General features: G+C 45.9%; 1 protein-coding gene across 2 annotated transcripts in view; it reads right to left on the minus strand.

Annotated features, from left to right (window-relative positions):
* The window catches only part of TTC29 (tetratricopeptide repeat domain 29), a 986,907-nt gene extending 976,669 nt beyond the window's left edge, over positions 1–10,238 (minus strand). For both annotated transcript variants that reach the window (XM_069242623.1, XM_069242622.1), the window contains exon 1: positions 10,017–10,238. The gene's annotated coding sequence lies outside the window, so the exon portion shown is untranslated. The remainder of the gene's footprint in view (positions 1–10,016) is intronic.
* Positions 10,239–11,048: the final 810 nt, after the last annotated feature.

The following is an 11,048-nucleotide window of genomic DNA, read 5'->3' on the forward strand; positions in this document are numbered from 1 at the left end:
CTGGAGCACAGCATCACGGAGGGAGCGGGCACTCGGGACAGTACATGACTCGAGCCAATCTTCAGGTGGAAGCTACATCATTAGGTGAGTCAGCTTTGGCAGCTACATGCGCATAGCCAGAGCCTGAGTAGCGGGTTTCAGCCACAGTTGCAGCTTCAGCTCCCTCTTCATTATGTGCATCTGGAGCCTGGGGAGCAGGTTTCAGCCTCACCTGCTTGCGTGCAGTCAGAGCCCAAGGAGCGGGTTTCGGCCACATTTACAGCCCACAGCCTCATCTCTGTCTTTATTATTGCACGGGACGCTGCAACTTCCCCGCTCTGTAGCTTTGACCCTCTCCCCATGGGCCTTGTTACTCATCCATGGTTTAGGCCCAGAAGCATGGGCTTTTTGTGCATAGCCCTGAGAATTGGCCTCCACTTGGGCATATTTAAGGCCACATTTCTCCTCGTCTTTTAGTTTATTTGGCCATAATCTCAGGGCAGTGAGCTATTGCATCAGAGTGGTTACAGCTCCATGCCAAGTTCACCTCTTTCTTATGACCCTCTTTCCGGACATGGTGGCGTGGAATCGCAGTGCCTACTACCAAGTTTAGACAGCCAGCCTAACAGGACTAGGGACGGGGATATTCTGGACAAGAGGTAAGTGGTGGGGGGAGGGTCACGCATTGTCCTTTTGTTAATGTGTGGTTACTCGCTGCACATCTTCCATCTTGCTGTTGTTTCTTTCTACACTTTTTTCATTGTGTGCATTCCCCCTTCATTCTTTAACTTATGTGTGGCTAACGTGGCCAATCTGTTTTATACTGACACCATCAACTAATTTTTATTCTGCCATACCAAGATTTTTGATTGTGCTTGCCTGCCATTAGGCAGGCTCTCCCAAACCAGTCTTCTGGCACAAAGAGCCTGCCCAGCGAGCAGCTCCAGAACCCCATGGTGACCTCCTGGTTACCAGCCCAGCCATAGTCCACCACTCCACTCCTGATCTCGCCATTCCTTCAGAGGCAGCCAACCTCCCATGCAAGAGCAGCTAACAGATGTGCACAACGCTATCATGCAGGTGTTAGGCTTAGTTGCTCAAATGCTCTACAACCTAGGCACCCTCATGGACGAGGTAGCTGCACCCCCTCTGCCTAGTGCCCCGTGGGCCATGTCCAATGATATTAAGGTAAAGGGAGACTTAAAAATATGCCACAGTTTCATACAGCAGTTTAATCGCTCTGTCATATGCCGTAGGCACCCTATTTGTAATAGGGCTATAGCCCTCTTCACTGATACCACAGGCAGAGTAGGGTTTGGAGTTATCTTGGGCACGGAATGGTGTAGGAGAGACTGGCCTGGCATGACAGCAGAATTACTAAGAATGTCACCTTTTTGGAGCGGTTTACCATCACTGCAGCAGTGACCATATGATCCGAGGTTTTCAAGGATAGGATTGTGGCCTTTTGGTCTGACAGCATAGCAGTAGTGGAAGCCATTAACAGGCAGGGAGCTTCTTTGGTACAGTTATGATTGAAGCCTAACATTTTGTTTCGAGCTAAGCATGTGCCTGGTACTCATAATAATGCTGAAGATGCATTTTCTCACTCTGGATTTTTATCCAGAGGCGGCCGAGAAGATGACAGAGTTCCTGTCATACCTGAAGAGGATTGGATTCCCGCCTTACAAGATTTAGTGACAGCCTCGCTAACATGGTGCATGAGGATATGCTTTGAAAAATGTTTTGCACACTATAGCTCCCTTTTGCATGTGTGTAACGTCACTGGCGTGTTGTCTGCGCAGGCCTTCTGTATTTTTCTAGGTACCCTCACAGAGCATGGCAGGCCTGTATCTTTTGCGAGGTCCCATCTCTCAGCTATTAGGTTCTTTGCTAAACTGAGGGGTGCAAAGGATATGAGTAGTTCCTTTCTCATTAAGAAAGCGTTATCAGGTTGGGGTAGGCATGACGGCTGTGCAAAGGATGACAGGTGTCCCCTCAATGCGCATGGCCCAGACCTCTTGTCTAACATGTAGAAGGTGTGCAGTTCTCCATATGAGACCACATTGTTTGCTGCTGCCTTCACTGTGGCCTTCTATGGGGCCTTTATGCTGAGCGAACTAGTGGGGTCATCTAGGACCAATTTTTCTCAGTGCTTACAGTGGGGGGATGTTGGAGAGTTGAGTAGAGGTTAATGATATGGCTGAGGAAATCTAAGACTGATCAGGTGAGAAAGGGGACAGAAGTTGAACGCAGAGCAGCCAAGGACTCCGCTCTTTGTATGGTGGCTCGCTTAGGGTCCTACTTGGTTATTCGAATTGATGCTGAGGCATAGGCTTTATTCATTCATGCCAACAAGGACTGCCTATTGTGCTATAATTTTGTCGCTGTCTTTGTCTTTTGCCCTTAAGGCAGCAGGCTTCAACCCGAATGGATCCTCATCCTACTCCTTTTTAATAGATGTGGCCACAGTGGCAGCAGGAGCAGGCCTGTCTCATGAGGAAGTTATGAGAATCGCATGATGGTCTACAAAGCCTTACAAGAGCTTTATTTGCCCTGATTTGCAATGAACATGCGTTGATACATGTTTCATTCTCTCCTGTATTCATGCTTATTCTTGTTTTTAGTAGGATGCCTTCTATGGTCCCGTCGTTGTTGGCCTTTCCTTCATCCGGCGGGCGGCGTACAGGTTGCAAATGCTCGGTAAGCCCAACCCTGTGGCTTTGAGGGACATTTTCTTCCGATGGTCTGGCATTGGAGGCTTCTGGATTTCTCAACTACAGTGACTGATTGAGGAGACCAGGTGTCGCGAGGGACTCCAGTTCCCAGACCTGATAATTGTCCACTTTAGTGATAATGACTTAGTGAAAATGGATCACAAAGGTCTCAGGGAAATCATTTTGAAAGAAGTTGTGCACATGGCCAATGTTTTCCCGGAGGCTGCCATTGCCTGGTCCCACATGGTTCCACCCCAAAATTGGGGTAAAGATATCAGGTCCAGGATAATCAGTGTCTCCGTTAGACAGCTGAATTCTGAGCTATCCAAGCTATGCCCAGGCCCGGGTCGACTTTGGACCATTCCACATGAACTGCTGAGGGATGAGGACATGTTTCACAAGAATGGTGTCCACCTTGCCCTGGTCAACGAGGACATTGGGGCTTTTGCCTAAAGGATGTTTTGTGGTGGGAGGGAGAAGGAACTCATTGCCCTGGTCGCCCTTGTGGCGGGATCTCTAATCCTAAATTTTCCCCTAGTCAGCAGAGAGGCCCTCCACTGCAGACTCCCCAGGGGACGCGGAGTTTAGAACCCGGGTCCACCATAGACCAGGCCCCTTCCAGCTCCGGCCATGTGCCGGCCTTCATGATAAATTCCTGTCGCCTAGCATCATAAGATGAGGAGCGACAGGAGGTCCAGAAGTCGTGCTGTAGACACGCCACTTCTGTTCCGTGATGGCCAGGTGTATAAAGGATATCTTGCCCCTTGCCTCTGCCTTTCTGGAGCAGAGCACCCTGGCACAAATGGGTACTCAGGACAGCAAATCTTCCTCCCCACTCAACCCTTACTTCTTGGGGCACGGGATCTCTAATCTTAAATTCACCGACATTCAGCAGAGGTGTTTTCCGACGCACACTCCCCAGAACAGCACCAAGGGATCGGGTCCAGCAGTCCTGAGCTAACCAGGGGATGTATACACCACCCTGGGGACTAATGGTGCATGGTTTACCTGGGAGGGGGGGGGGCACGGGGCTGCAGCTCCTGGCCACTTAATTGCAGGCCCCTCAGACAGTTGGAGTTTAAGGGGTGGTGCCCTGGGATGCAGACAAGGTTACAGTGAGCAGGGACAGCCCCTCACTCATGCAGGTGGTTACACCTTTGTGGTCTGATGGCGTTTAGGCCCCGATGTTCTTGTTCATTTATTAAATGTAATAATGCATTGTTTATTGGGTGATGTTTTTCTTCTCACGGGTGCCTACTTCTTCATGATGTGTCACTGTTACCTAACTTAAGTATGCTTTATTTTTTAGTAATAAAAAAAACTTTCCCACCAATATCTGTGAGATCTGTTGGTGCCTCATTTAAGATGTGAAGGGGCATGGGCCAAACTTGGGGCATCAGGTCCCTACCCAACCTGTCCAGTTCTTTGGCCATATTGCCTCTTACACATGCATGTATACCTTTCACCATTTGAGTCACTGCCATTGCCTTCTCCTTTAGCATAATCTTATGCGAAAACAAACACAGCTTCTCAACAGAACCTAAAAATACACTGGGAAAGAGTTTCAGCAACTTGTCCCCCATGTGTACCAGGGTATCCCCAAGACTTGATTTCTATTATTGTTTAATGTAATTTCTAACACCCCTTGGTCCTTCCAACCTGAAACCATCCCAGCCACATACAATGTCTCTTCCATTTTACTACCCTTAAACTCACTTGATAAATGTCCTATGTCCAAATACTTGAATTCTTTCTCCAGTATACTTAACTGGATGTATATCAGTTGGGGTCAATGTAATGTCTAGAACTCATGCAAACTTGTCTTCTCACACAGAGTGCTGCACAGTAGTGAATGGTGGCCCCGAGTTAGCCACCATTTTATCTTTATTCCACCAATGTTCATCATACAAGCACATCAACATTCAATACAGGACAATCAATACTCATAATACTTACCACATTTATTGATTCATCCTCTTCAACCTCTTCTGGGTCAGAATTACCCAGAACACACTTCACCTTAACATTCACCATTTTTTTCCTGCAATATCCCACAATAAGAGCATTTGGACTTAAGTGCTAAACATTTTTTGTCTCTGGCAAGTGTCCTTTATTTCCAGAGGTGTAACAACTTGGACTCTTGCCACTTCCAGAATGGTCACTCAGATATTGATAGAAACGTTTCCTGACTGTTCCAGTCACTATATTTTACTTTGAAGGAACTCCCAGATAGTTTGCACAGGGAAACTGTTTCTGCAAATCCACAATTCTTTATAGCTGCCTGGGCACACCTTTTCAACATCCCCACTTTCTTGACAATAGCAATAATTTATTTCAATGAAGAAACCTCACAAACCTATAACTTTTCCTGTATGTTAGAATGATTTGTATCAGCCGCAGCCCGTCTTTTAGGGCGAAGGGTCTACGCCCACCCACCTTTTGCCCCTCAAGAAAAGTGTCTGCCAGGCTGAGCAAAGGTCAGCCTGAAAAACACACTTCATTTTCAGGTCAGGCAGCCAGGAGCTAGACATGCACTATTTGCGCAGGCTACCAGCTGTCTGAGCTGAACATTGCTAGGCTGAAATCACAGTCCTGCGGGCGTGACCTCTTCAGCCTAGCAAAGGTGCCTCGATGCCCTCCCCCTCATGAAAAGGGGGAACGTCACTAATTGCTTTGGACCTCGCGCTTTAGCTTTAAGTCATGAATCAACCAGAGCGGAGTGTAAATCAGTTAGACCTTGTCACAGAGTGGGGTGGGAGTCAGTAGTGTTACTTGCCCATCCCACTCTGTGACGAATTGGGACTGCTCCCTTCCCTCATTGGCTGGCCTTAGGTTAGCCAGTGAGGGAAGGCAGCAGTCCCAGCCCTCCTGGGACCTTCGAGGCAGAGCTGTGTGTGTGTGAGGGGGGTGGGAGGGGTGGTGGTGGTGTGTGTGAGTTTGTGTGTTTTAATGAATGTTTGGCTCATGCATGTATGTTTGAATATTTGATAATGAGTGTTGTGTGTGTGTGTGTGTGTGTGTGTGTGTGTGTGTGTGTGTGTGTGCATGTGTGCATGTGTGCATGTGTGCCCTGCCCGCCCCCTGCCTCCTAAAATTACTGGCCGCCACTGATTTGTATGCATTATAATTTGATCCTGAATAAATTCATCATGCAGTGGACCAAATTTATATGAAATTGCCAGTTGGTTTAAGATCCGATACATAATCCTCCATGGTTTCTAAACTGCCTTGTTTCAGTTGAAACAAATGTAACTATCAATGGCTCCACAGACCGCCAGTAACACGCGTTAGTGCAGTGAAATATACAGTAACACAATAGGTATGCATGTCACCATCATAAATACAAGATACTAGTAAAGCATGTATAAAGCTAAAGGTGCAATAAGGTGTGCATGTACCTACTGAACATACAAAGCAAAGGTAATGCACCAGAATTCCAAAACGGATTGTACAATCAAAGGTGGGTACACATTCAACAAGGTGTGTGCCACCAACGGACACACAAGCCAAGATACAGTTTCAATCATAAAAAACGCTGATGAAGGTGTCACAGCCCAATTCAAGATGGGCACAACGGGATGCACGTTGTGTGATGCAAGCCAGAGTTAATTTCCAGAAACACATCGCAACGCAATCCAAAATGGCCATTACATTATGCTATGTTGCATGTATGCATGTGTGAACTCCGGCAGATGTTCCACGCAGGAGCACAGGCTCGCAGCAGAGAGCTTGTGCAAATCGTAACTGTAATTTTTGCATTTTGAAATTCCCAGAACAGCAAAACAAAATACAAATATCCCACAAAGTCCTCAAAGGTGGCACTGCCATGGAAAAACTTGCTCGCACCACCAGACGTAGCAGTCACCTCGTGAAGATCCTCCAACCGCAGGTGTTAACCACAGAGGGAATACGAGTCTATCAGTATGTGCCGAAGCTGGGTAAGTTTGATGTCGCCAAGCTGTAGGAACACGCTGCGGTTTGAGAGGATGCAAAGTGGTTAATTGTGAGAGCAAGCAGCAGTACATCGACTCCTCTGAAATCCTGCTTCCAACTGCCTCCCTCCTCTATATTCTTTCTCTCTGTCCCCATTCTAGAATGCACCCACACTATTGCAACTGGCAAAACCAGATGCCACAGCTAGTACCTTCACAAGGTTGGACACCATCATTTGCCGAGACTGAGGGCATCAAAGTCACCATATTACTGTTGACAGCCAAAATATGGCCAAAATGACCACCATTATCCTAGGACCAGAACAAAACCAGTGGAAGTAACTATCATGCCATGAATATCAACAATGAACCAATAATAACAAACATGATGCATTATCTGAGGCGTTGCTGCCAACATGGCATGGATGCCCACAATTTGAAAAGCATTACCACACCTATGCAGGAGTCAGAACAGTGGCAAGGGTGCCAACCATCGTGCCACAGAAACCACCAAGGCACCACAAATTACCAGCATTATGCCAGAGCAGCTTTAACCCAGGACTGGGTGGCATCATGCTAAAGATTTCAACAAGATGTCAAGAATTACAGCCTTTCTGCCAGGACCAGCATTAAACCAAGGATGGGTATATCTCCATCTCTCAAACAACCCTAGAAAGATGCATGCATGCATAAATGTACACACACAACTTTTTTCCTTTTCTAAGATCTAGCCTCATCTTGCAATAGCTGTCTTCTGCATTGCCACCTCCCATAGACCTACGGGACCCTCATGCCCCTCTCCTGTTTATGCATAAGAGCAGGCCCTACCTCGCGCTAACAGCATGATTGACAAATCAGGGCCTGTAATGCAAACAATAACCATGTGCCTCAAACCACATGGTGGCTGACTCTACTACAGGGCCTGCTCTATCATTCACACTGCTAGCCTGAAGCATAATCTACCATTGTGTTTTTCCTGCTGGTGTACCATGCTCTTCTAGGTGGCCCTGAGCCACAATTTCAAGCCTGTGTAGGACTGAGCATCAGCGTTCTAATTTACAAACTGTGCATGGCTGATGGGCGGAGCGTGAGCCTCCTGCCCATGATATATGGCCAGTTTGTTTTCTCCTGTCGCTCCGAGAGGCTGGAGCTAAACTAACCTAAAAATACAGTCACACTTTCAGACAATCGGAATGACAGGGGAAACTAGTGAAGGGGCACCACCTGAACAGCCGCATGACTGATCTGCCGTTGTTGAAGGGGAAAATGGCTGGGTTTTGAAAATAAAAACCTTATTTACAATGTAATAAAGTAACACTAATTCCCAAATAGCCCTTTGAATTGCAATGTCTTTACAAACTGCAATGGTAAGTGATTGGTAAAGAGGTGTACCCTGCCCTCAGGTAAGGACAATTATCAATGTTTTACCACTGTTACTGCGGCCACAAAGTACTCAGTGAGAAAGTGAACGCTGTGCATTTAGGACAGCTTCCATATTGTATGTGATAGCCAGTGATTAATTTGCGCTTGTTGTTTCCGGTGCTATTTTTGAGGGCCGGCGCTCAGTCCTCTGCCTCAAGCATGTGCTGCGACAAAAGACACATTTGGGAAAGACGGAGGAAGAGAAAAAACAAAAAAGCGTTACAGTGAGAGAAAGTAGGACGCTGCATGGGTGAGGTGAAGGGGCAGGGAGTGGCTTTAAATGGAGATGGCTCCTGGATTCCGCTGCGTCAGTATTCCGTGTTCGGACATTTAATTGCAGCAGCCGCGTGTTTAAGGTGAGGGCTTTGGGCACCGGCACCTTTTTATTTACAAATAAAGCACTGGTGATAGCGGTCAGAAGTTGTAACAGCAGACAGAGGTTCTAAGGTAAAGATCTTGCTAACATAAAAATGTTTTCATGAATGCACTCCTATAATTCCTGGTGTTAGATCTCACACTATATGGATTCAACTCGCTATTATGCCTTAGCCAAAATCAATTTGCCTAAATGCTGTGATTGCCTACGGTACTAAGATTATTACTACTAATGTAACGCAGGTTAGAATATCTTTTTTAGAGGTCGGTGGATATGTTCGCTCTGCATCATCGAACTGCTCTCAGGATTGAGGTCTGTTGAGAAGTCTGGGAGTTGTGCAAAAATGCAATTATGCCAGTGTAATTAGCATAATTTCAGAAAGTTCACCTCATGCTTGTTACGCGCAATTCATGAAATTATGCCATGCCAATGCGAGAGTGAGGGAACAACACAAATGGCCGGAACACAAATAGATGTTGTTTGTACCACTTGTGTTTTTGGCGCCTTTTTGTACAGCAAAATACATCTTTGCGTCTAAAATAGACAACAGGGTGCTTTTTGCTATAAAATACAGCATTAAACACATTTACAATTCTCGTACTTACGCATTTTTCCCCTCAAATGTTGCAAAAGTATACAAAACCAAATAACGCAAATTTCACAAATCCCTAGTTAAAGCTCATCGGATATTCCAGATTGGGGATAAATGGCATAACTGGCAGGTGAGCAGAGAGGTTCCTGTGAGTGATTCAATACTAGAACTCTATTCCAGAGGAAGGGTGACTCTAGTGTGAAGTCATGTTACCCCTAGACATTTTTCAGTATTGGGATATTAACGCATGGAAAAAGCCCGATTAGAGTGGGTTTGGTAGACGTGATACATGTGAAATGCGTGGGTGTGAATAGATACACATATAAGAGCTCTCTGAGTGTCAAAGAGATAGCAGCGCATCACACTGTGAATTAAGTTAATGGATTTGAGGTGTAAAGTGATCACTTTTGGATAAGCCCAATGCACATACTTTATAGTGTTACAGGATAAAAATAAAACTTAGTGTTGATTATAAAACAGCTATACCTATACTAATTCAGATGTTGAGAGAGAAAGGGAAGGTGATTTCTCAGCATGCAGTCTGTCAAACAGGCATAGGCCATTGGCTGCAACTCTTAGAACAGAAAACTAGTCAGAAAGAGAACGAAAGTTGACAGAGGTGGTATTTCCATGTGCCAATAGAATTTCTGGCCTTCCAACAAGTCAATAATCGTGTTTTGTTTTCATTACTATGGATGTGCTTTGCTCATAATTTAAGTAGGGACTGTTAGCAAATTGTAATGGGACATTTCAGACTCCTCAGGCCCTTAAAGGCATTCACTATAACACGGCCAATGTGCCGTTCAAAAGACAACATTTTCTGAGGATGGATGGATGGATGATGATAGGACACAGGGCCACGCGGCAGTCAGAACCCCACCGCAGAAAAACTATGCCACATTAAACTTCGGTCTGTTTAAGCTGTAGTTGCCGAAGTAGGGAACTGTGGAACGGAACCGAGGAAACGCGTGCTCCGGTCCCGGGGAGACTCGCTCACTCACTTTTTGCGGAGGTTTTGCTTGTTTGTGTCTTCAGCGGCCACGGTCCCGGGTCACCCTCTGCTCTCACTTTCTCTGTGCCCCTGTGATTCCGGACGCCGAACCGTCGCCTGGCAACGGGGGTCGGAAGTACCGGAAGCAACCAATGGAATCGCAGGGGCGGGATTGTGTGATGAGTCTTCGCCGGTCTCTTCACTCTCGGTTAGAACAGCGGCTTTTGCGACCTTAGGGGCCACGGAAAAAAGTACTGACGGTACCAGTAGGGAAGCGTATTGACAAATACTAGCCTAATAATCACCTGTCAGCATCCCGCTTCCTTTTGCTGTCTCGCGCGAGAGCCTCTCTTTTACATTTCAGTTGCAGTTGAGAAATGTTCAACTCAATATTTTCGTATTTGTTTTCGAACGTTAGCAGACATAATTGGAGTTCTCCAAGTCACCACTCCCTCCCTAAACTGTTATTCTTTCACGGAGTATTTATTGTCTCAGCGGTATGTCTGGTTCCCCTAATTTCAAACCTCGTGTAATCATTTTACATAGGCTATAACTATATATGCTTTTGTTTTTCGGAGTCATGAACAGTGGCAGTCAAGTTCCACATTTATGTTTTTTTTTTTTTTTTTATACAAACGCTGCAAAGAAGTTGGAAACAATGACACATGACAGTAAACAGACTGCGTTTTAAAATATCTTGTGGGGTTAAGGTACCAGTCGCACATATTTTATTGCGCCTAGAGGGTGGTCAAGTCGGGCGGTTTTTGCTGTTGATTTTCCTGACTGTGAGCCCAACATTGCCTGCAGCAAGCTAAAACAGATGCAGTCTTCCATAACTTTCAAAATTGCGTGTCATTACAAGTTCAGAATCGCCCTAATTTGCAAACATAAAACATTTTTAGTTTTTGTAGTTTACTATTTGGGACCATTTTAACTTTGGTCCCCAAGCCTATTTTTAGTCCCAGTCCGACCCTGTGCCCAGCAATATTCAGTGGTTAATAATTAGTGGTAGGATATCTAAGGTGATTAATGCACTCGCTGG

This window comes from Pleurodeles waltl, chromosome 1_2 (assembly GCF_031143425.1).
Source record: "Pleurodeles waltl isolate 20211129_DDA chromosome 1_2, aPleWal1.hap1.20221129, whole genome shotgun sequence".
In the NCBI taxonomy this organism is placed as follows: Eukaryota; Metazoa; Chordata; class Amphibia; order Caudata; family Salamandridae; genus Pleurodeles; species Pleurodeles waltl.